Genomic DNA, 25,582 nt, shown 5'->3' on the forward strand with positions numbered 1-25,582 from the left:
TCTGAGCTTGTACAAAATGGGTACACTTGCATGTGTGTTAGAGCCAACACTTAAATGAGGAAATGAGTTATCGGACCTATCTGAAGGAGCTTGTGAAGCCTTGGCGGTTTCTTCACTGCCCTCTATCCCTCAGCCATGCCTGGTCTGTGAGTTGCTTGGTTTTGTCACTTAGGCCACCTGTTTAGAATCCAGTGGGTTTCCTCTCTGTTAATGTGGAATGGCGGGTTCTAATTTAGTCCACAGACCAATCTAGGTTTCTTAGCTGACTGATGGGGCACTTGCTAGGGTCCTGGTCAAGATTGGGGAAAGTACAAGATCTTGAGCCCCCAAACCTGTCAGAGTGGCACATGCCAGTGATCCTTTGGGACTTGGGAGGAAGAGGCCAGAGGATTAGGAGTTGAGAGTCATCTTTAGCTGTAGAGCAGGTCTCAGGCAAGGCTGGGTTGCATGGATCACATGACCCTGAGCCTTACCCTGCAATCAGAATCTTGTTAGTCAAAAGCTCAGAAATCAGAGGCTCCCAAGTGCCCCCTCATCATGTCTCTGGTGTATGAATTTAGAGTATTCTTTCGCATTGCAAATACCAACATCTGGGAGAGAGAGTGGGCAATTTGGGCTTAGTTTTGCCTAGTTTTATTTGAGGCTAAGTGAATCCCACAGCAATGAAAAAATCAATCCTGCATTTGGCCAGATAGACATTATTAAGACACCTGGATTAAATGGAACATAAATAATAGTCCATTGATTTTTTTTTTAATCCAACTTGTTGTAATTTAGTTTACACGAAACAGAATAATTCTCAACTCTCCAAGCCTGTGACGGGGCTGAGCGTATCTCTGAGCAGCTATAGGCATCTGTGCTGGCTCAACCATCGTGTTTGTTGTAGTCGCTTTTATAAACATGGACAAGACTAGAGATTTATACATCTTCCTTGTCTAGTTCACCTACCCCTAGTTAAATGCTCCATTTTAATAGTGAATGCTCCTTGCAACAGCCACAATATTCAAGGCCTTGCCACTTGCAAAAAGTTTAAGGAAAACTTGAGGACCCTTCCTTTAAGATGTCATCTTGGTCATTTTCCAAACTTCTGACTTGGAGACTAAGCCCAGGCCTGGGTTATTATACAAGAACTATTCAAGAATTTTCCAATTCTTTCCAGGCCAAATGAGGCTCAGAGAGCACTGTGATTGGCAGGTACATACTGGAACTCACTGCCGCCAATCTTTATTGTCAATTAGATCCTTTCCCCATACTGCACGTCTGCACAGTAAGCCTCGGTCCTCAGGTGAGTTCAAGTTGGAAAGTCCTCCCTTCTGGAGGCAGAGGATCCTGAGGGCTGATAGAGGGGAAAATGTCAATTATGGCCAATATAAGCAGCACTGCATGCTGAATACTATAGACTGGCCTTCCATCCGCAGCCTCTTCCTAAAGCATCCGTTCCTGTCAGCTGCTCCTGTAAAGTGTGTTTGCACAGCTACCTTTATGTACATAGTATTGATCTGGGGAGGAGGGATAAAACACTAACATAATGTGAGTGTGTGGACTCTGGACAGATACATAGCTCACTGCCGAGTGAGGAGGCTTGGACCGCTGCGTACAAGTAGGTCATCGAAAGTCACCACAAACCAGGGCAGCTCCCCTGGCAGGAAGCATTAACCTACAGAAGGAATCTTGGCAGCAGGTGCTACATTCCAGCCAGGCAGCTGTATGTTTTATTTATGAACTGATGTAGGTGTACAGGAGGACAGGAATGTATAGAAAATGTGTCCTTAAACACACACCACTGTAAAGCTAGCTGGAAAAAAGGATGAATGCCTGTGCATTTTCTAATTTACCCCACCAGCAAAGAGACATGGAAGCTCATGCTACAACTTTGGGGTCCTCGTTCCTTCTCTTTTGGTCCCCAGCAAGGGGAACATTAACACACCAGGCTCCTGGCTCGGTTAAGACAACCTGTGCTTTAACCAGAGGAAGCACCCTGAAGGCACAGGATGGTTAAAGGTCTTATGCGTACACTGCGCCCACAAGCATAAGGGTCTTGCAGCTTGGACGATGTCTCAGAGGGACACATTTATCTTCATAGAGTCTATCAGGTGTGAGCCCTTCTTAGACAGGGGACACGTCAGAGATGTTGAGGAGACCGAGCAGTGACCTTCACAACCTCAGCGCCCACACACCTGCTTTTACGGCTCTGGGATATTTCCAAGCACAGGGTCTGCTTAGTGGACACAAGAGAGCAGGGAAGCTCGGTGTGGTCAAGGAACTGTTAGGATATAGGATCTGCTAAAAAGTAGGCTGAGTTGGATTCAGGTCTCAAATGTATTAACTGAGGCACACTCCCTAAATGTTCTGACTCTTGCTCAAACATTGGATATAATCCCCTAAGTTCCCAAGCTATTATCTGCAAACTTAATGTGTTTCTTGATTTCTTTGGTAGAAAACCTGACTAAAGCTGAGCTGATTGGGAGACAAAACCTCCATAAAGTAACATGGGTGTTACCACTCTCTATCCCACAGCAGCCAAGCTAAACCCCCAAGAGGCTTCTGAGGCCAAAGATGGCTCCTGTCCCTGTGTCCTCCTTATGCTGGCTCCATACCTGGCTCATGTCCGCTCCAGTCAGGGAGCAGTTAGACCAGGAAGAGCCTGAATACTGGCAGGGATTAGGGCCAGCGCTGAGCCCTACTCACCTGAACCTCACTACAGAATTGCACTAAGACATTTCCGAGCTCTTTTCTCTCCCATTTTAAACTAGTGAAGAGACATCAGAAAAGGAAAAGATACCAGGTGTGATGAGGCATCCCTACCCTCCTAGCATTTTGGGAAAGTGAGGCAGGAGACTTGCCACAAAGTTCCAGGCCAATCTGGGCCTCTGAGTGAGTTCCAGGACAGTTTGAGCTATGTGTCAAGGAAAAAGAAGTGGGGGGGGGGGGCTGAAGAAGAGGGGGTATTCCACTGAAACCTTAGGGGAACCACATCATTCTGTAACACAGAACTTAAAGAAAGATTGCCATCTCAGAAGAAAACAACCAGCTGGCACTTCAGCAGCCCCACAGTCCTTGCCTTTTGCTTACTGAGCACTGGGTTCAACTCTGTCATAGCCAAGGCTGACCCTATAGAAGGGCAGGGTAACAAACAGAGTGTGGAGTGGATGCTGCTCAGAATAAGCCCTACTACCTGGTTCTCAGCCACCCACTAGTTTTTCTTGAAGGTCAGAAAGGTTTCGTCCAATAGAAAACAGTGGTGACAAGTGCCCCAGGTTACAGCCAGGTCTCTTCTGTGTGGCACTTTGATGTCATAGGCTGACAGCTGAAAGGCTATGGGAGTAGACACTGGGGTACTGAGGATGGAGTCAGGGAGATGCTCACAGGGAAGGTAAGGGGCGTGCCCTTACTGTTCTTGGACCATTCTCAGGCAAGTCAGAATCCTCTGTCCTGCTTGCTCCACTTGCAATGCCTCCCACTGTGACCTCCCCAACCACAAGCTCTCTCTCTTCAGTCAAACTCAGACTTCCAGCCCACATGAATCAAGACTCTTCTGAGCCTCGGCCTTGAGTCCTGGGCAAGGCACTAAGGAGATGAAAAAAGCGCAGCTCTGCTTTTGACTGATGTAAGGCTTTCGGTTTCCCCCAGGCATCTGAGTCATAGCACGGGGTTCTTCTCAAAGAAGGTTCTGCAGAATACAAAACCTGGGCGATGGAGAAGATAAAGGGACTGCTGTCAGGGCTATTCAAATGTGAAATACATTGCTTAGAAATTGTCTGGATCAACATGGCTTATTTGGGGTCCTGGCCTCATCTGTCCTGTAATATTTATCCAAGTCGCTTGACCTCCTGAAACACACCTTGGGATCATCCCCTCTGCTTCATCTCACAAGACGCTCCTTGACATTCAGAATGTTGGTGGTGTTAGCAAGGCCATCTGGCACATCCATTTTGGTGCCACATGGGATGGCTGATGGAGAACAGGAAAGGTTCAGATCCATGGGTATCCAAGCCCTCAGGCAGGGTACCGAGGCATAGCTTCCCCTGGACCCTGGGATCTGGGACCACATGGCCAAACTGCTGTTTGCTACTGTAATGTTCATCTGTTATACAATTATTTACATATCTGTACTGAACACCTACTGTGCAAGCTAACTACCTTAGGAACCAGGCATTACTATCCTCTCAAGTATCAGGTCTCTGAGATGCTTTTGTTGTCCCTCCTTTCCCCAGACTTCTATGCCCTGCAATAGTAGAGCTCTGGATAACCGAGATACTTTAGTTCTGGATAACTGAGTAGAAGAAAGAGCAGCTCTGGATAACTGAGTAGAAGAAAGAGCAGCTACAAGGGAGGCTTGGAAACAAGGCTCAGCTCACAGAAGGAAACTGATCTCAGAGACCAGCTGTGTTAGAACCCTTTCCAGGGACCAGAGGAGACTTCAATGTTGTTTTGTTGTCTTGTTTTGTTTTTTTCTACTCAAGGAAGTGCTATGATCCCATCAGCTTTACAGAAGATTTTCTTTGGCCCTGAGTGGAAGTGGAGTAAAGATGGGGGCCAGTCAGCACTGCCTGTAGACATGTAAGGGCATCATTACAACTCTGAGGAGAGATGCCAACAACCTGGGTGGGGGAATTAGTTGTGGCTGAGGAGGGAGGAAGAATAAATGTGTGGCTAGATGGACTGACAGACATGTGAGTGCAAGGATGAAAGGAGTGCCTTAGGAAGGTGGAACATACAGAACTTGATGGCTGATTTGACATAGTGGAGAAAATAAAATGGCTTGTAGGTTAGGCCTGTGTTTTGGGCATAAAAGAAGAAGAGGCCCTTTCAATGAGATGTGGAGGAACAGGTCCAGGGAAAGGAGAAATGGTACCCACCGCTTTGATCAGGATCACCACGGAAATGCCTTGCTGCATCTCTGAGAGTCCTCTGATTCTTCCAAAACTTCATTGCTGAATGGGTAAAGACAATGGGACATTTGCAGGGAGGAAAAAAAAAAATTCCGAAACACTCATGAAACTGAATGAAACAAAAAGCCAAGTCAAAGTGTACCAGGGCAGCCTTGCTCCTGGCACCAGGAATCACTGCTGCTGTTGTTTGGGAGGCAGTGAATTGACCTTGCAATGCCAAAAACCTCTATTTGGTGCCCTCTGTTGTAAGACTAGAGCCCGTATGAACGAGGCCCCTGTAAATGCCCCTTCCACCCACCGTGACCACAGAGCCTTAGGTTCCAGCCTGACAGCCCAGCTGGGGGACTGACTACCAGTTACCAGATGGCCTCAGGTTTAAAGTCAGCTGATGGATGATCTGGACGCCATCCACCAGCTGTATCCTCTCCCTTGTCGCGGCTTCCCTACGTACTAAACATCCCTGGTGTCACTGTGAACATAGAAAGGGGGTCGGGGCGGTGGGATTTTTGTTGCTCTTGACCAAAGAAGAGCAGAGCTTTAATTTGTCATGATTTTTCTTGGGTCTGTCAAGGTCATTTGAAATCCTGTAGTTGGTTCCCTAGCCATTTTTGGCCATTCAAGGCTTATTAACATTTTTCAAATTGACCTTAGTCTTTAAAAAAAAAAAAAAAAAAAAAATTTGAAACACTTGTAGTGGTCCTACTTATCTTTGTGAAAGAGGGGAAAAAAATGATCTTCTGAGCTGTTCCCACCAGTGGAGTGGGGCTCTGCTCAGTAGATGCCACTGCAGTGGGAGGCATCCTCTTTGTAGCAATCACAAAGTCACCTTCTTTAAAAACCAGCTGGGCTAGAGGCAGCTGGAGTCCAATTTCTAGAACCCTGAGGTATCTGAAGATGTATTTTTTTCACCCTACAAAGCCTAGCGCTGTAGTCCAGTGGGCCAGCCTTTGCAGGCAAAACAAGAAAATGCGAATACCCTTTATGATGTGTCTTAGTGACCTAAGCCAAAGTGAGTGTATTAAAAGAGAGCCCAGGAGGAACTCTGAGCCTTGAAAATAGATCCTGAGTCCTATGTTTGTTTTTCTTTTTTTACTTGGCAATCCCAAGAAACCTACAGGGATTTGGGCTTTAAAAAGGTATGATATGTTCTTTGATTTTGTTGTTGTCATCGTTATAATGGAAGGCCAGGCTTAGCTTCTCTTCCGTGCTTTCTGTGTATAGCTAGAATAACAAGCCTCATAATCAAGCATTTAAGCAAACAGAAATAATCATTTGAAAGCTATTTCCCATACGCTCTTTAGTTCTCAGTTCACCACAATCCCCCTTAGAAGGAAATCGTTCCATTTTTTGCCCATTGTAGTCCTGTCAGCAGCAGAAGCCATGACCAGCTCTCGACACATAAAATTAACTCCACTCCAGCTCTTCTGACTAAAAACAAATCAATCAAGTCTGAATCCTTTTCCGGGAAGAGGCTTTTTGATAAAGACCGGCACTTACCAGAGAACGCAATCCTTGTTATAAAGTTACTCAAAGCAAGCAGCTGGTATAACTCGAGGTCTGGTTGTTTTGTTGTTGTTGTTTTTGTTTGTCTGTTTAATGAAGTAATTTATCTCTGGGACATGTTCAAAGTCTTCCAAAATGCTCTTTGGAGTCCACTTTATGTGAATGATCCTCTTCACCCAGACCATTCCTAATTGAAGGGCAAAGGTGTGTTGGCTTGATGACTCTGAAGCAACTCACCATTATTCCATTAGCACCGAGGAACATGATGCTGAGCAGAAAATGAGAAAATGATTACGCTGGCCCACATGAGTAGCAGCATTGGGAATTCTTCCAAACCCTGAGGCAGCAACTACACAGTCAGCTCCTTCATTGTGTGAGCAAGGAGAGGATTCAGGAACCTACCTGGAGCTGTGGGTGATCTGCCCCAAGTTCTTTCAACTCCAGGGCCCTTGGGAATCACAAGAGCCGCCAGCCATGGCAAGCATGAAAGAGAAGCTTCCAGAATACAAGGAAAAGACAAAAGGGCTATTTCTCTCTTTAGATCATAGCACCTTTCCTGCTTGCCTGTAGCAGGCTATTGTTTGACTCACAAATTAAATCCCAGAGTGCTTTACTGGCACACTCCACATCCAGAAAGTTAAAACCATGTCCAAGCTGTGAACTGACCAATCCAAAGACTGAACCCAGAGGTGGAAACATGACCAGCCTTGACATCTCTTCTCACCCAACGTTCATACTCCGCCTAGAAGTGTTTCTATGGCCATTCTGCCCCCCTACCCCCACCCCTAGCTTGACGGCGACTGTTCTCCAGCCCACACTAACGCATGAAGCAGGGAAAGGGAGGACCTGGGAAATTCCACTCCTAAGCACATCATGAAATCGAGAAAAGGGAATCTCATTTTGCTTCAACGTCCTCTGGTGATTCGAACTCTAATGTCTCAAAGGAGAACCACATTTGCATATGTTTCACAGTCTCTCAGGAGTTCAGAAATACCTTCCTAGAGAGTTCAGGGTTGATGGGTCTGCATGATCTGAGTCCTGGGAAACACCAGAAGACACCGTTCAGATGGTTGTCTTGAGTCACTGGGACCTGTCCACTTGGATTGCTCTCCAGATGCGTGTTAATCTACATCCCTAGCCTGGACAAAAATCAATGGGAAAGAGATTTTTACCCTACGGCACAGAACAATGGCAGCTTTAGCCTGAGCAAAAACACTCTGTGAAGCCCCAGCCTAAGTAAAGATTGGAGCTAGAAGGGATGTCACCAGTCAGCAAACACCAATGATTTGCTAAGAGCGTGGCTACTTCCCGCACTAAAAAAATTACACTGGACCCCTTTCAAAATGTCAAATTACTCCAATGGTTCTCAATGGCATCAGGCTTCTGGGGTCCTGGGGAAACCAACTGAAGGATGCCTGAACTGCCTGTGTGGCCTCTTCCAAATGCACTGAAAGGTCACAGGCCCTGTCTGCATCAGTATTGTGTTCATGGCCAGGCCATTGCCAGAGCTCTCAGGCAGATCCTGGAAGGCTGGTGGAGGGCACTTCAGCCCTTCCCACCACGCTTACCTGCAGAGAATGCACATGCCCTTCTTGGCAGGTGCTCTTAAGATCAAAAACGGGTGGGGGCGGGAGCAGCTCAGCTAGGGGAAAATGATAACAGCTAACATTCAGTCAGCAGATGGCAGATGGAATATGGGATTTTCAGCTTCTAAAATCATCAACTTTTAGATGCCCTTAGCCTCCCTCTATCTGGTTAAGAGAAAAAAGGGTCCTCCCTGTCACTAGCCCAAAGATTCTAGCCTCTCCCAGTGGTTGGATTATAAGCAACTCCTCAGCTGCTTAATTTCTCAAAGCACAGCTCCTGAATATAACCTTAAAACTTGGAGATGGGGGGAAAGGAGATGGGGAATTGGTTCCTCCTCTACAGTCCTTACTGTTTCTAATTTGTCCTCCAGAAACCTGGACACAACAAGACAAAATGACTAAAACTTCCATCTTTGCAAATGGAAGTTTCCAATAAATTTTCCAAGTGAGAAACTTTTCCCTAACAATCCATGGCTGGTTCTCCTACCACGAGTCATGTCACAATGCTCTTGGGTTACTTTCACTTACTAGTTCAATCGCCTTGGGTGTGAAGGATGCCAAAGCCTCACAGGGATATTGTTTTCCTAGGAGACCCCTGCAACGACTCAGCCTGAGCTAAGGAAGCTATTGTACTGCACTGAGCTCCAGAGACAGAGAGGGGGGAGAGTACATCAACCTGAGTTGTACTTGGCATTCTCATAGCAGACGTTGGCCGTTTCTGATTCTTGTATCAGAAACTCAGTGATACCGCATAAAATTGGAGAAAGGACATGGCAGGCCTATATCCAGAGCCTGGCCAGGGCCACTGCAATCAGCGCATGTGCATCTTCCCTGTGCAAGCCCGACAGCCCCAGACATGGTTACTCTACAGGCAGTCTAAGGGTGTTTAAAAAATTGGGTAGATCCAGAGCAATCAGCTGTCTGTATCATGCATTTTGCTAACAGAAATTCTTGTGGGGGGGGGGGGTATTGGAAGATGACCCATGAGTGATGGCAGAGACCCTCCCGACAGTGATGATGTCTGCTGAAGGATGCAAGTTTTCTGGAGATGTGTTTCAATGTTACAAGACTGCCTGGGCCCTGAAGTCCTGTGGGACTGAAACAGAAATGTGTTACAATCCAGTTTTCTTTACCGTATTCCAGTTGGCTAAGGCTCAGGTTGAGCTGCGGATATCCACAACACGATTATATTTCTGGAAAACCACCAGTGCTCCATTCCTTACCGTGTGGCTGAGCAGTAGCCAGATGCATGAGGGGACATCCGACATCCCATCTGAAACATTAGGAAGGAATTACACCTCAAGGTCACCATCCATTCATTTCCCAATTTCAGAGGTGATTTAAAAAAAAAAAAAAAAGGCTTCAAAGCTGGGACAAGAGCTAAATCCCATCGAAACGTCTAGAGCGGGCATTAAGCGAATCTTCCCTCCCAGGTCTCCTAGCAGCAGTTGGATATTAACAAGGAGAAAAGGAGAATTATCATCTGGGACTCCAGCTGCCACTTTATGTCTCTTTAAAGAATGAATAGACTTCCAGTTCCACTCAGCTGCCTGCTCACAACTGCAAAGGAATGGTAACTAATCAGGAGAATGGAAAGTGACTTGAGAGAGGAAGGCTGCCTGTGATGAGGCGCTTGCGCCCTCTCTTCTGTGTCATGGCAAGCAGGACAGCCTCTGCACTGCCTTGGTGTAAGTCCATATCTGTACCTCCCCAGATAGGGCCTGAAAACTGTTTATTAAAGGGAACAAACACCCACAGCAAAGCTACAAAAACAATTTTTATTATTTTTACAAGGACAGAATAATCATACTATGAGTCACGGTTTAATTTGCTCTCTAGTGGTTTTATTTAGCCAAAGGATCAATTTTGTTCATGCAAAATAACATGTTGAGTGGTTTTAATAAAATGTGCATTTTTCCATTTTCTCATCATATTGGTTCCCTGGTAGCCATGACCTCTACTCCCCCAGAAAATGTGTTGGTACAGTAGACAGAGGCTATGCCTTCCTTGGCACCCATAATCTTCCAAGAAGAGAAAGCTGTGCTGAAAGGGGTCTAGACCCCCAAGTGGTAAAAACTTTGATCTGGAGCCTAAAAGCATCTTATCCAAACATACATTCATTTAATCTTGCAACTCAAGAATGAAGATCCCTCCCAGAGTGCCTTGGGAGGGCCAAAGGGACAGAGCTGGGGCTTGCAGAGATGTCGGGCAGCCGTGTCTGGGGTGCCAGTTATCTCTGATCCCCAGTCCCATGGGGGAAGCTTTGCCTCTCAAGGAGGCTAGAGCAACCAGGCGGGGCATTCTTAATGGGCAGGCTGCTTCAGGGGCTTTCCAGGGACACAGATTTTGTAGCAGGAAAATGTGACAGCAAATAAGAATTGCCCTGGGGGAACCCAGAGCTGAAACCCGTAGCTGCACTTTTTTTTTTTCCTTTCCTTCCAATAAAAGGTTCAAAGGACCCCACCAGTGCCATGTCCCAAGACTTTATTACTTACCAGTGAAATCCAAAATAAAACCCCAAGAGAATTTGCATGTCAACCCCAAAGCTCTTCCAAGGCTCAAGTTGATCAAGCATCACTTGAAGGGATTTGTTTCTGGTCACTGGGCACGAAGCACCTGTGGGCACAAAGAGGAGCGAGTGACAGTGTTCCTCCCTCAAGATGCCCCGCAGCCTAGCAGGAGAGGAAACATGTGGTCAGGTAATTTTGGTGTGATAAACGGGATGAGGTGGAAGCGCAAGTGGAGCCTGGAGAAGAAGCTCTCTAGTGGGCACAGAGAGCGTAGCAGAGGCACCGCCCCGGCTCCTGCTTTAGTCACCTTTGTTGTCACTGGAACAGAGTCCTCGACAGAAGCCACTTAAAGGAGGAGGGGTCGATTTTGGCTCATGGATTCAGTCCATCACAGTGGGTAGGCTTGGGGAAGTGGATGGACCCTGGTGGTGGGAATGTGTGTGTGCTGGGAGGAAAGATAACAGACAGAGGAAACAGGCCCGGTTAGAGAAGTCTGGATGTAGATAAACAGGCAGGTAACAGAGCTCAACAGTGTCATTGGTACTCTCAGCATCCCTTTCTATGTCCTTTCTTCTATGCCGCTCTTAATGTAGGATTTCTATCCCGATGTTTACTCCTGACCTCAAAATAGCTTCCAGAGTTTCAGGAAATACATTCACGTTTTAGACAGGAAGGGTAAAGGGACAAGACGAATGCTTTTATTTACATAGACAGACACCCTAACCATCAATTTCTCCCATTGGGTGGCTACCCAATCTGCTGAGGAAGTAAACTTCTTTGGAAAATCAGGGCTTTTATCTTTTAAAAAAAGGGGGAGACTAGGCACCGGGCAGGCAAATACCACCCTACCCTTTAGACTTTAAGGAAAGACCTCGGAGCTAGTGCATGCAAAGGTAACTATCTATAATTAGTATTTAATTTTGATACGAGACAACTTGAGTTCCACAGAACGGCCTATGTCTGCCCAACGTCCACCTTCATAAATCAACCTTGCCTTCTGAAGTAAGTGTCATTTCTAACCTTCGCATATGCGTTAAGATTTCTCTCATTCACAAAACACTTCTATTTGGATGAAATTTCATGTGACCCGCCACTGACACCCTCCCCCCGCCCCCCGCCGAAATGAAAAGTTAAAAAAGAAACATCTCTGGTTAAGGTTGGTAGGAGGAAGAGAGTTATGCTTTCATAATTGAACCTGTGTAAGACAGAGAGTGAGGGGTCCTGGGAGAGTGGGAAGTATCAAAGGGAGTTCACAGACAATGGCCCGACGTTGACATGTGAATGAATGGGCAAGGGATGCCCAAGTGCCAATGTTTACCACCTGCCGACCGGAGCGAACACATATGTAAAGACCCAGAAAGACAGTGACACATGAAAAGGATTGGGCTTAATTTACATAGTAAGAAAGGAAGGCTTATGAAAGAGCATAGCCACCGAGATTGGAAAAAAATGCTGGGAGGTTCGCCATGCAGGCAGAGTGTCTTAAGAGCAAAGCCATGGTGGTGGCCTCCAACCCCATCTCTAACAGTTCAGTAAGCAGTCATGTCTCTGCATGACTCACTGTAACCTGAATCCTCAGCTTGCACAGGCCTACTCTTAATGCATAGAGTTCACAAAACCTGAAGCTGGCCCCTTGTACATGTGAGCGGCAGAATCTCACAGAAAGAACGGTCCACTGATTAACTGGACTTAGTCCCAGACATCCTGGTAGGAACTAAGGAAAGAAAACAGTGGAGTGTGTTCTCCCTCCTCCCTGGAGCACTCGTGTCTTCACTCTGAGACAACAGATGGGCCAGAAATGCCCATAAAAATGATTTGCTAACTATATGTGGCTATCTATCATGGGTTGTAGAATCATTTCAATAGCTCAGAATTAGCCTTTTAAAAACAGAATCAAGAGTACAATATATGTCACGGACCCTGAAATATGAAAATCCAAAATTCAAATATAAAAATCCTTTCAGCACCAACATGAAGCAACCAGGAGAATATTTCATTCCACACCTGGCCTCATGAGATGGGTCACTCAAAATGCAGGTGCACATACATAATAACATAAAAGCACCAGTAAAGTATCGAATAAGTACATAGGAAGCATACATGAATTTGGGTTTAGACATAGCGTCACCTCTAAGGCATCTCATGATGGGTATATAAATATCCCTACCCAACCCTGAGTGCCTCCGAGACCCCGAACATCTGATAAGCCATAGTCAAAGCATAATGGTCACAGTGAGATGCTAGGCTGTGCTGTAGCAATGTCCCTACAATTTCATATGCTCAGGCAGCAGTTTCTTGTCTCTCACTTAAAAGACAAAATGGATAAGTCTCTAGGCACTGATGTCCCCCAATTACTAACCAAGGACAACCTGAAAACTGATAAGTGTCTATGCTCTTTCACCCTTGGGAGGAGTCAGATAGATGGCCACCTGCCACTTGCCCATGTTTCCATATAGAATTGATACTTGCACCAGGCAGTGGTGGTACACGCCTTTAATCCCAGTACTTGGGAGGGAAGCAGAGGCAGGCAGACCTCTGAGTTCAAGGACAGCCTGGGCTACAGAGCTAGTTGCAGAACAGCCAGGGCTATACAGAAAAAAAAAAAAAAAAAACCCTGCCTTGGGGAAAAAAAGATGATACTTGTTACTTAGGACAATGGTACCTGGGCCAGCCTTGGTCATATAGTCTCATTCACCTCAAGGATGCAGATGCTCCTGTTACTATTACCTGAAAAAGGAGAATTGGCCATCAGAGAGCAAAGACTAGCAGTAGGCAGACTAGCAGATGTGTGTGTGTGTGTGTGTGTGTGTGTGTGAGCTTTGTCTTACTCAAAGAGTCAGCACAGATATCCTACTAAGCATTTTGCTAAGTGGAAAAGAATAAGAAATGACCACTGAATGTGGAAAACTTAGAAAGTGACGTCGAGGACAACCAGGACCCTGTGAGCAAACATAGCAATTGAGAGCATGCTACCCAAAGGTGGCGTTAAAACCTGCTGGCCAATAGAGCAGCCCCCACTTCTGAGCAAATACCTCACTTTTATAAAGACCTAGTGATTCCTGGATGAGGAGGGCCCTTATGCTATAAGGGCTTAATTAAAAATACCACGCTGTGAACAGTTTCATTGATTATACAGTAAGCAGTATCTTCTTGGGGACCTCGGGGGAGAAACTTTGCAATATCTTTCTAAGGGGCTTCAGCAGCCAGCAAACAAAACACTGTGAGTTCTGTAGGCCATGTGGCTGATGTTACAGGTATGTAGCTTGACTTTGGGTGTTTGAAATATGTTTCTTTTTAAAAGACTTGTTTAGTTTTATTTTATGTGTGTCTAGGTATGTGCACCATGTGTGCACAGTGCCTGAGGAGACCAGAAGAGGGCACTGGAGGCCCTGGAACTGGAATTATAGAGGATTGTTACCCACAGTATGGGGTTACATAGGGCATCAAACTCAGGTCTGCTCTGGAAGAGTAGCCACTGCTCTTCACCATTAAACATCTCTCCATCCCTTGGAATATATGTCTATTACTTATAATTCCTCAAAGGAAACATTTCCTGAGTAATCGCTATATGCCAAGAATGATGCTAGAAATTGTCTATTTTTATCTCATCTAATCCTTTTCCTTTATAAGATCACTATGTTAAGTTACTTCCATTTTACAAAGTTCAGAGATGTCAAGAAATGTTGCCATTCATGGATAATCAATAGCAAAGCTGTGATTGAACCCTAAACTGTCCTTTTACTTAAAAAAAAAATGTAAATAAATAAATAGCAGACTTGGATGGTGCCAACACAGTTAGGTATTATACATTGAATTAGTTTTCCCCCCCAAGAGAGACATGTGGAAGCCCTATTATCTTCAGGACCTCAAAAATGCAGCCTCATTTGAAAATAGGTTTGTTTGCAGGTATAATTGGTTAAGAAGAGCTGGCGGCATAGTGGAACATGGGCCAATATCACAGATTTGCCTAAAAGCGCATTATCACTCAGCCCACCTACATGAGAGGGTCAGCTTCAAGGGCCTAGGAGACTTCGTTTTAACAAGCACCGCCGGGGCTTCTGACGCAGTCAGGTGACCAACTGCCAGAGAATAGGTTTAGCCTTTCTTCTGAAACTCTAAGGCTGTAGATTAGATGGATGCTCAGGTTTCCTCCTGATCCCAGTGTGTCTGCTGGTTTATCTCAAGTCCATTTGCCCTACTTACACTAGCGCTCTGGTATCTCTTTCCTTTAACCTTTCCAGCAAACACTGGTGCCCTTTCCGTGTCCCTGGATCGTCCGGATCTGAGGAGCCAAATAGAATTATCGTAACATGTGATAAGCAGATCCTATAGCTATCGCTGCTAAAAACTAACCCCCGGGACAAACAGGATTGTCAGCATTCTACTTTATCAGTCCTTCATCTGCCCTTGCTCTTAATCACTCCTGGGTTTCCTAACTCAAGCTTCTGGGGGAGTGGGGATGAGTTTCAAGGCATCTGGGAGCTCTGTAACATCCTATTACATCCTATAAAATTGCATGCAGATGATGAGCATGTTGGCACATTTCCAGAGGCCAATCTACCTTCCCTGGTAGCAGAGAACCATGGCTCCAGGTGTCATCTCACCTGACTATGACCCCGGATGTTCATTTTGATAATTCTAAGGGCCACTGTTTGTTTGATCATGGGCAGGTCTCAGGCACCTTGAGTGTCCCTAGGAGATTCTGGGAAGGTGGTGGTGGTACCAGCACTATAGTCTTTGAATCTCTACAAACCCCCTTATAAAAATGGGTGGAACAATTGGATAAAAAAATCAAACATCCATGGACACATGTCCAACCAAAGTAGGGTCAAGTTGTCTTACAAGACGCAGATGACCAGTGGGTAGAGAAACAAGCGTCTGGACAGAAGAGAAAACAACTGAGAAGTGTCTGGGAGAAACTGAGAGCAGCAGTCCCTAAGGAAGCTTCCCCTGGGAAGCTGGGATGCTTTTGAAACAGGGACCCAAGCATGAAAGGTTTTCAGGGAGTAGAGAGCACCCCCTTCTCTATCAAGAGAAATGGAGAGGTCTCAGTAAGGAGTCACTGAAGGATCTAGAGGAGTCAAGAAGGATGTAAGTTCTCAGGATAGCTCCACCAGGACAGGGTAAGAAACTGCCCTAAGTGGAATCAAAAGACATAAGGTCCAGGTCAGCTGGGGGAGCAAACAGGCAAGAAAGCTCAGAATACAGGCCACCATATTTAATGCCATGTTTGAGTCAACAGAAGAGGGGCTCTGAACTTGGAAATAGTTTCCTGAAACTCAAGTCTTTCAATAATTCAAGAAAAATAATTTCACATAAAAATGAACACTAAGAAAAGAATGGAAGCCAGATCCCAGGTAGCTCTGACAAGAAAAAATAAAGATGAAAGTGCTAATACACACAAGGAAAGTGAACCCCAAGAAAGACAGCCACAAAGCAATTCAGAACTATACCATCACTCATTAGCTAGGTTAGAAAACAATATTCAAATGATACAACACACAAAGGAACAACATTAATCAGAACCATAAATACTTTAAACTCCAAAAACAATTTAAAAGAAAAAACATCATTTTAGAAATAATGGCTATGGAGACAGGAGAAATGTCTTAGTGGTTAAGAGCACTGGCTGCTCTTCTAGAGGTCCTGAGTTCAATTCCTGGCAATGACATGGTGGCTCACAGCCATCTATGATGTGGTCTGATCTCATCTTCTGGGATGCAGATGTACCGGCAGATAGAGCGCTCGTGTCTAAATTACATAGACTATGAAAATAAATAGACACAACGAATAATACTTTCAGAGGAAAAAAAAAAAAAACACCAGATGAAAAAGATAAAAATTTAAATAAAAAAGAAAGAAAACCATAAAAATAATTTGAGAGAAAAAGATGAGCAAAGAAAGTTGAATATCTGGAAAACAGGAGCACCTAAAGAGGAAAGGCAAACACATGTATAATAACCTTTCTCTTGCTGTGACAAAACACCCGAGGAAAACAAATTATAGGAGGAAAAGGTTGTCTGGCTCACGGTTGCAGAGTGCAGGCTGTGGTTAGCTGGCTCCCCTGCTTTAGCCTAAGGTGAGATAGAATATCACCACAGTAAGAGCATGCATCAGTGGGAACTGTTTACCCTGTGATAGTGAGGAAAATGTAGGATCACCAACACCTTTACCATCTTACTCCCAGCTGACAGACCCCACTTCTCCTATGGCTTCAGCCATGAATTCAAGGATGGAACTGTTAATCTGTTTATGAAGATAGCATCCTTATGAGCCAGCCAGCTCTGGGTGCCCTGCCACTGACCATTACTTAGGATCAAGCAGGAATTGGAAGGCAACCCTTCTTAGTCAAAACACAAGAGCAAGGAAACAGCAAATTCCAAGTGGAGAGACCTTTCCTGGAATCAGTGGGTTTGGAACTGCTCATAGAGCATGCCTCGTGCCTTCAACCATCAGCCTGGAACAGACAGCATCAGACAAATGCTAGTAATATTAATAAATTCTGGGAGGAAAGCCCTCTGAGCATTGACTAGAAAAGCATATGATTTACATTTTCATTATACTTTCAGGAGCAACTTCTCGTGTCAAAAGAAATAGAATGATATATTTAAGATACTCAGAGAAAGTAAGTCAATGATTTTATTTCCAGAAAAATTGACTTTCAAAATATAATGGGCCCTGACTGTTATCAATATACAAGAACTCAGAGAATATTGATCCCATGAGCCTTTCCTGAGGAATCTATTGAATAACAAGCTTCAATCAAAATGACTTGCAGGACATTGACAGAAGACCTGATGGTGAGCATTTGATATACAGCACTTACCCACTAGGACTACGAAAGTATTAATAGTCACACATTCAGGCAGCATAGATAAAGGGCTGCTATCTGTAGTTGCTATTGATTTTTCTAAATGGGAAGCTAGAATACAAAAGAGGTATTAATGCAAAAAAAATTTTTAGAATATGCAAAAGTTAACATTTTAGGTAATTGTTATGGTGGCAAGAGTATCTGTATCTGCTCCATGTGCAATATGGGAGATAGCAAATGAAGAATTATGGGAAATTCTAATTATTTTTGTCATGCCCTAAATAATTAGAAACTTGAACTTCTGGTGGAAGTATCTATAAGAAGGCAGGAGCCACCGAACCTGAAACGCAGAAGAATAGCTGATAGCAGCAGACTGTGCACAACATTCCCCAGATCCACATTCAGCCATGTCACATGAGTACCCTAAAGCCATGAGGCGAGTACCTGCCGCCCCATGGATATAATGAAGTGCTGCAAACCCACGTGTCTGTGTGTGTGTGTGTGTGTGTGTGTGTGTGTGTGTGTGTGTGTGCGCGCGCGCGCGCATGTGAGGGTATATATGTTTATTTATTTTTACTTAAGTAGAGGGTTTGATATCAAACATCTAATTCTATCCCACTCTAAGTAGCCCTCCTTAGTGTCCAGAGTCTCAGTTTGAAATACCATTTTTCACTCAAAGAAAACAGGAGATTTCAGAGAAATCATTGGTCCAAGGTATGAAGCAAGATGAGCCTGAAAATAATAGTCAACGTAGATTATCAGAGTGATATCAAAGATATTGAAATTGGAGGCAGAGGCAGACAGATCTCGGAGTTCAAGGCCAATTCATGTCACTCTAAGTGACAGTCGGGGACACATAGCGAGACCTTGTCTAAAAAAGAAAATAGACACTGGAATCATGTCACTAAGACTCAAGAAGCGACTTAAAAAGACTCCCACCAGCCAAAGATGGGTCCATTTGAACACCAGCAATAATAACTATAATCAAATACATTTAAACTTACAACTTACCATTTTTACAGTGGTATTTAACCAAAAGTAATGATCACTTTCAGAAAGACTGAGGAAATGGATCATTATCTTAAATGCTGATAAACATATTGAATGATTCAAGTACTGTCTTCCATATCAAGATGTACTACAGAATACACCAACCGAATGAATGGCATGCCTCTTTTAAAATACTCTACCTAATACAACTATTCAAAAGATAGAATGTCAATATTTTGCAATTCCCAATGAGCAAACAGAAATATTTCCTACCAGTCAATAGCAGCTAGGGCCACACCAAGGGAGACCCATCAGATATGAACAGAACTTGGATCTGCTCCGACTGGAAACATGCAGGAAATGCCAAGGGCAGAAGAATATCTGAGTTTCACTTGCGCTCCAATCAGCAAAATCCAGACTCTGGGAAATGCTAGAGGTCAACTGGATTGTCAGCAGGTAGAAAAGTGTTGGGAAGGAGCCCAGAAGACAAAATACCTTTTTATTAGGAGGCAGGACAAACTGAAGTGTGAGGAAATGCACCGTGTGTGATAAAACTATGACGCATGCTCAAGGCCGTGGTTAATATAAAAATCAGGATATCGGGTCCCTATGGGAGGAGGGAGACTCTTTGATGAGGACAAAACATGGGTGAGGGATTGTGTGGCAGATGATCAAGTTATATTTCCAAGCAGACACGGCTTCTTGTTTTATGAAGATTGTGAACCTATGTGTTAGCTTTACAAGGCTTGCCAAGTCCCTGTTACTGAAATACTGAAAATACTTTTACAATATAATCAGGTGTGCTCACCCGGTAAACTCAAGGCCCCAAGTTCGAACCTCATCACTAGGGGAGGAATAAAAAAAAAAAATTAAAAAAAAAAAAAAAAAAACTAAATATAATAAGGTTCTTCACATTAAGGAAGTCAGATTCTAGAACGGGAAGTCGTGCTGTAAACAATTAGTTTTGAGGCAATATGACAAATGCTTTTAGATGGGTGTGCACACAAGGTTGTCAAAGCAGTGTGGAGCTCAAGCAGTTCAGCAGGGTAGGTCTAGAAGGCTCCTAGGAGGAAGAAACATACCATGTGGGCTTCAAGGGACAGCCCTCTCCAGAGGGACACGTGAGGAACAGAACTCAAAGACTAGAGTAACCACAGCTCACCTGGCACTGGCTTCCTCTAGGCAGTCCTGGGCCCCCTTAGTGTTTATTCTAGAATTTGTCACTTCCTTTGTGGCCCTGCTGTTGTCTAGGGCAGTTTCCTCTAAGAGAATGGGGAGTACACTTGCTGACCGTAAGAGCATATTATTGCCTGATGACAGTGAACAAACTACTGACATTAATGTCTCCGGCCTTTCCCTTGTTTTAATACCAGAACATCTCGCATGCAATCTGGGAGAAAAAGAAAAGATTTCATTCTCAACTTTTCTTCAGCTCTGAAGGCAGGATCCCACCCAGCCATGGTCTCCTGTCTCCCCAAGCACACTATGGCGGCTAGAAATTCCTCCTTCAGCCGGTGGGGGGGGGGGGGGGACTGGGGGATGGAGGACTTTACAGAACATCCCTCCTACCTGAACCCCACATACCAATCCCACAGGATGGCCCATTGCATACTTAACCAACAAGGCACAACAGCACATATCTGATGATAAAATCTGACATATCCAAAGGGAAGAGGAAGGACACACTTTGTTACGCTACATTTCCTGAGAACCAAACAAAGAGCGTGTGAGTTGTAAACTGGAATCAAAGAACAATTGGGTGTGTGCACTCTGGGTGTCCTCTCCTAGCCCTGCTCTGGATGCTCTGTAAATAGCACTGTGGGGCTCAGAAAGGCAAGAGCCAGAGCGGGTGGGACCCAGGTATTTGGCAGGAACCTAAGAGCTGAGAGTCAGGCTGGCATCCAGTCCAGCGTGCACTTATCCTTCTCACCCATCTGGCATCCGTTCCTTACCAGCTCTGCTGGCAAGCTGGCACTAGCCACTAAACATACCCTGGAAATGCAGTTGAGAGTGGGTTACAAAAGACTGAGGCTTGGAAAGTCATCTGCTTCCAGGCTCATTGATTTATAAAGTGAGGCTACAGCACCCATCTGTACTATTAAGGCAAAAACAAGATAAATGGGAATACTTAGACGTGAGTGAGGAGTAGAGTGTGTTCCTGAGGACCTGACCCAGAGACGGGTACTTTGCTTCTTTATGCAACTGGGTCCTGGCAAACATGCTATCCTTATATGAAACCCATTTACCCAGCCAGCACATTACAGACTGCTAGAAAGGACAAAATTTTCCTCTACAAGCCAAGACCTAATGCTCTGTTAATCTAAGACCAACATCAAATAGTCATCATTCTCAGGCCAAGTATCTGCGCCGTCAATATAAAACAAGCATCAGAGGCTATTGCATAGTTACGGGCTCATGGCCAAGTTGGCTTTCCTTCTACCTGTCCTCATCCTAAACTTTGCAAACATATGGATATGCAAAGGCATTCTCATTACCTTCTCGTCTAAGGTTTGTATTACATGGATGTCAGTTTGTACCTCAAATTGACTCTTGCCTGATCCTTTGGTCAGCTTCATTGCTTGTTGAAAATTAAAGAGTCCCTAAAACTAAATAAAGCCAGGGATGGTGGCCCGTACCTATAATCCCAGTACTTGGGAGGCTGTGAAAGGTTGGTTGCCATGAGGTTGAGACTAACCTAGGGCACAAACTGAGTTCCAGGCCAGCTGTTTGCATCCTGTACAAAAAAGAAGGAAGGAAAGATGGAGGGAGGGAGGGAAGAAGGGAAGGAAAAAAGAGAAGAGAAGAAAAAGCACTCCCAGACCCATTCTAGGCCCACTGACTCAAAATCTCCAAAGGTCTTTGAGATCAAAATTTTGACCAAAGATCTAGAGGTGACTTGAATTACAAGGCAAGCTTAAGGCAGTGCAAGGATATTGCGGGCTGGAAAAGGAGTATTCCATCCTCTCACAACATTGTTATTCTGCTTCTCTGTCTCTATCTTGCACTAGTGTGACACCTAAAACAACAATAACGTATGCTAAGAAACAAGCTTACAAAGGTCTCAAAACCAGACTCAAGGGTCAGAGGTATGGGTATCTTATTCTGCTGTGGCTTCTACAACAAAATACTGTAGACTAGTTGGCTTCAAAAAAAAAAAAAAAAAACCATAAATGTATGTTATCACTGGTCTGGAAACTGAAATTTCAAGAGTAGATGCCAGCATGGCCAAGTTTTGGTGAAGCCTCTCCTCCTGATAGAGAGAGAATGCTAATCATAGCATGGGGACCCACACTGATGACCTCATAACACATACTGATGGCCTCATGACTCACCGATGACCTCATGACCCACAGTGATGACCTCATAACACACAATGATGACCTAAGATGCTCACCGATGACTTCATGACACCCTGCTTACTTCTCAGGAGCTCTATCTCCACTTAACATCACAATGAAACAAAGATTTTTATCTAATACAGGAATCTAAGAATATATGTATGTATGTATGTATGTATGTATGTGTGTGTGTATATATATATATACACACACACACATATATCTTGAGTCCATACCAGGGGGCAGTGGGGCTTTAAAGGGGGAATTTGAGATAGGTCTTTGTTTCTCACCCATCTGTGAAAAGTTACTTAGACAAGGCACAAACACCAACAAACTGTACATCCATTGTTTTGGGCAACTTAAAATGAACAAAGCTTGGTGATGGACAGAAGCCCAAACCGCAACACACAACAGAGGTGAGAGGTGTTCCAGCAGCCAGAGAACCAGTAGTTAGTGCAGACAGTTACCGAATTTTACTCTATGGTCTCTGGCCAGAGGAGAAAATGCATTTGCTAATGGTCTCTCCTATTTCACGTGTGTTAAGCCCCAGGTTGGGTTCCAGCCTTCACTCATTCCTGAACTGCTAGTCCTGTATAAATGAGAAAAGTCACTGTTTTCCCCCCAAGAGCTTATCATTTTGTTTCAGTGCATCATCAGCTTACCAGGGAAGCAAAGCTAGCCATAGCCAAACGCCCCAGGGGGAGCCTCCCTCCCGAAACACATACTAGAGCCCTAATGAGAAAAATAACACATTTTGCAAAATGTGCTGTTGAGGTTTTTTTTTTTTTAGATCAAAAGATTTTTCTTACTTTTTAATAATTCAGGTAACCTTGGAGATCCGGCTGCTCTTCAGATATTGCTTAGCAATGAAGAATCCAAAAGTTGCTGCTTCCCCGATTCCACGCAGTCATTTCCAGTGGGCAAGCACACTTAGTCTGTCTCAATGACAAGACAGAGAGAAGTGAGAAGAGGCTGTGGTCTCCATTCAGCCCTGCTGGGTTCTACGGAGCCCTTATTTGCCTTGCTTCGCTGCTGTCTTTCTTGATTTAGCAATCAATTTATTGAGTACAGTATTAAGATGTACCCAACGCTGTATACAGATAGAAGGAACAGCCCTGTACCCAAGGATGCTGAAGGTTGGAAACAGCTTTCTGTCCTCTCATAGGTTGGCCATTCTGCTTCTGTAGGTGCTTGCCTCTATCCTGCACTAGTTTGGCACATAAAACAAAGCCTGAAATAGGTGAGTGAGTGAGTGACGCACAACGTGATCTCTAAACACCTTATTCTGTCATCACCACTCTTCCTGGCCTTGCCATTGTCTATAACACAAGCTCAAGTGGTCCATTTTCACTTGGCCTCTCTCCACCTTCCACCCCCAGGAAACCTTCATGACTTGTCTGTAATCCTCCTTTTTGAGAACCTACTTCTATCCCTTACCCCACCACAACCTCTGAATATTATCCTGGTCCAGAAACTTAGCAGGCAATCTACTGAGCACATCATATATGCCCATCACTGAGTAAACCACGACTGCCTGGGAGCACAGGCTCCACCTCTCTGTGGCAAAGCACAGGGCTTCCTACTTCCTTTCATGAACAGAGGTCATGCTTTTTGCGGCTCGCTCTGCTACAGAACAGTCAGAGGGCATCGTGTGCTCCCCAGAAATCACACATGAGCAAAGACTGCCCACCTCTCTGCAGTATTAGGATGCCATTATGTTTCAGGTGGGTTTTTTTCCCTCCCTTAGCTCCCAGAATAATGACTCATGAGACTCATTAAATATTATACAAATACCTAGGCCATCTAGCTAGGCTCTTCTCTGACTAGCTCATAACTTAAAGTGACCCATTATACTAATTTACATTCTGCCACGTGGCTGGTTACCTGTGCTCAGGCACCATGCATCCATCTTCCTCACATCTCAATCTCACGCCTGGCTCTATCTCAGAATCCCTTCTGCCTGCCGGAAGTCCCACCTATTTCCTGCCTCAGCCATAGGCCGCAGAATTTTTAATTGACAGGCGTTGCATCGATACAATACACCTCTCCCTCACTCGTCACTTCCTGTTAGCCTCTACTTGGTAGTCTTTAATCAACACAGATGTTCAGGGCACAGGGTCTGATTCAGGGTCTATGGATCCCAACGCTACATCAAACGCCTGAGTGACCCTTGTGCTCAGCCCTCACTGTTGAACCTCATTCTCACTTAAACAAGAAGTGGAACATCACCTCAAAAAAAAAATTTTTTTTTAATTCAGGTAAGTAGTTCCAGGCCTCGTGGCAAGGGCTTGTAACCCCAGATACGTGAGAGGCCGAGACAGGAAAACCACAAGGCCAAGGCTAGCATAGGCAACTTACTGAGGATACCCCATCTCAAAATAAAAGTAAAAAGAGGGCTAAGGGGTAGCTCAGTGGTAGAGTGCCCCCTTGGCAGGAATCACACCTTAGGCTTCATCCTCGGTACCATGAAAAAATAGCAAATGAATAGCAAGTCAAAGTTTAAAAGCCGTCTACTTATGTTTAGAGAATATCCATAACAAATCTGAGGCTCAGGTAGATTAATAACTGGACCAACAGTTGTACAGTAGAGCTGGTATTCATGTTCATTTTGTCTTTGTAAAATTTGCAGAGCCCATCCAGAAAGAACTGAATGGTTCCACTTGGGTTGAGTTCTAATGTACATACATACATACATACATACATACACGCACGCGCATGCGCACACACACACACACACATACACACACCTAGAAGTTTAGCCTCTAAAGGTTTGCTCTAACAGTATTATATATAATTTAAAGAGGTGCCTCATCAGAGTAAAAGAATGTTCCTAACACAATGTTTCACCTAAATAACCCTGGTTGGTGATTTTTATTTCTCAGCACACTGAGAAGCATTGTAGAGGTCCCCTGAGCCTCTCTGAGACCCTTACAGCCTTGGCCACAGTGGCACCCCTAAGGCATTGTTGACATGCTACCACTTAGCCCTCTAGAAACCAAGTTGGCTGGGTTTTCCTTGCTCTTCATTTGATCATTAAAAAGCTTTTCCACAGATTTTCATGGGTCTGTGCATATGGTAAGCCCTGACATGACACTATGTCCTTCTGCCCTAGCCTAGGAGAGGCTGCAACCCACAAACACAAAGGAGCTCCAAAGCCTGCTTTTAGAGACCTCCACCATGCCTGATTCTGCCTTGATGATTTACCTTCTTAGAGAGATGATGCTGGTGGGCTCAAAACTGCGAGGGGTGGGGGCGTGGAGAGATGGCTCAGCCGTTAAAAGGCTAGGCTCGCATCAAAAAATTGCAAAGAGATTTTAGGGTATGTAAAATCATAATATCTCCAGGCCTTGATCCCTTCATCCATAAAATGAAGGAAATAACACTCTAATGAAAATTAATAGACTATTATCAAGGGCTTTCAGATTTGTATATGTACTTACAAGATGTGACAGCAAAACCAATCTCTGAACAATAATTTCTTCCTTAGCCCTCGGCTGGCCTCACCAGCCACTCATCTTAAAGGAGCCAGCCTTCCCATTTGCATATGACACTGCAGACTGGCTTACAAATCTTGTCATTCATTTTTTTCCAGCATACCTAGGCCCTGTTCACAAGTATTCCCCCAGCTACATTGCTTTTTTCCAGTAAAGTAATTTGTAGTCAGAGGGAGCCAAAGGCCCTCCCTCTGCTCTCACTTGCTGGGGCATCATGGGAGTGAAAGAGGTGTGCCCCAGCTATGGGTGGTGCCTATAGCCATTCCCCTGAGTCTTCTCACACCTCTAGTGCCTATAGCTGGATGCAGATCTTCACAAGCCAACCAGTGTCAACTGCTTCCTTTTTTCCTCCTTTCCCTTTATATTATTTGTTCTGCTGGAGTGTTTATCACTTCATCAACTTTCTGAAAAGTCTTAAAAGTCATTTCTAATGCAATGGTGGAATAACTCCACTACTT

The 25,582-nt window shown here is 44.6% G+C and overlaps 1 protein-coding gene across 1 annotated transcript in view; it reads left to right on the top strand.

Moving 5' to 3' along the window:
• Positions 1-25,582, top strand: part of Slc9a9 (solute carrier family 9 member A9) — a 565,142-nt gene that overhangs the window by 536,696 nt on the left and 2,864 nt on the right. The gene's annotated exons all lie outside the window — the stretch shown is intronic.

The sequence above is a fragment of the Acomys russatus genome, chromosome 32 (assembly GCF_903995435.1).
Source record: "Acomys russatus chromosome 32, mAcoRus1.1, whole genome shotgun sequence".
Lineage (NCBI taxonomy): Eukaryota > Metazoa > Chordata > Mammalia > Rodentia > Muridae > Acomys > Acomys russatus.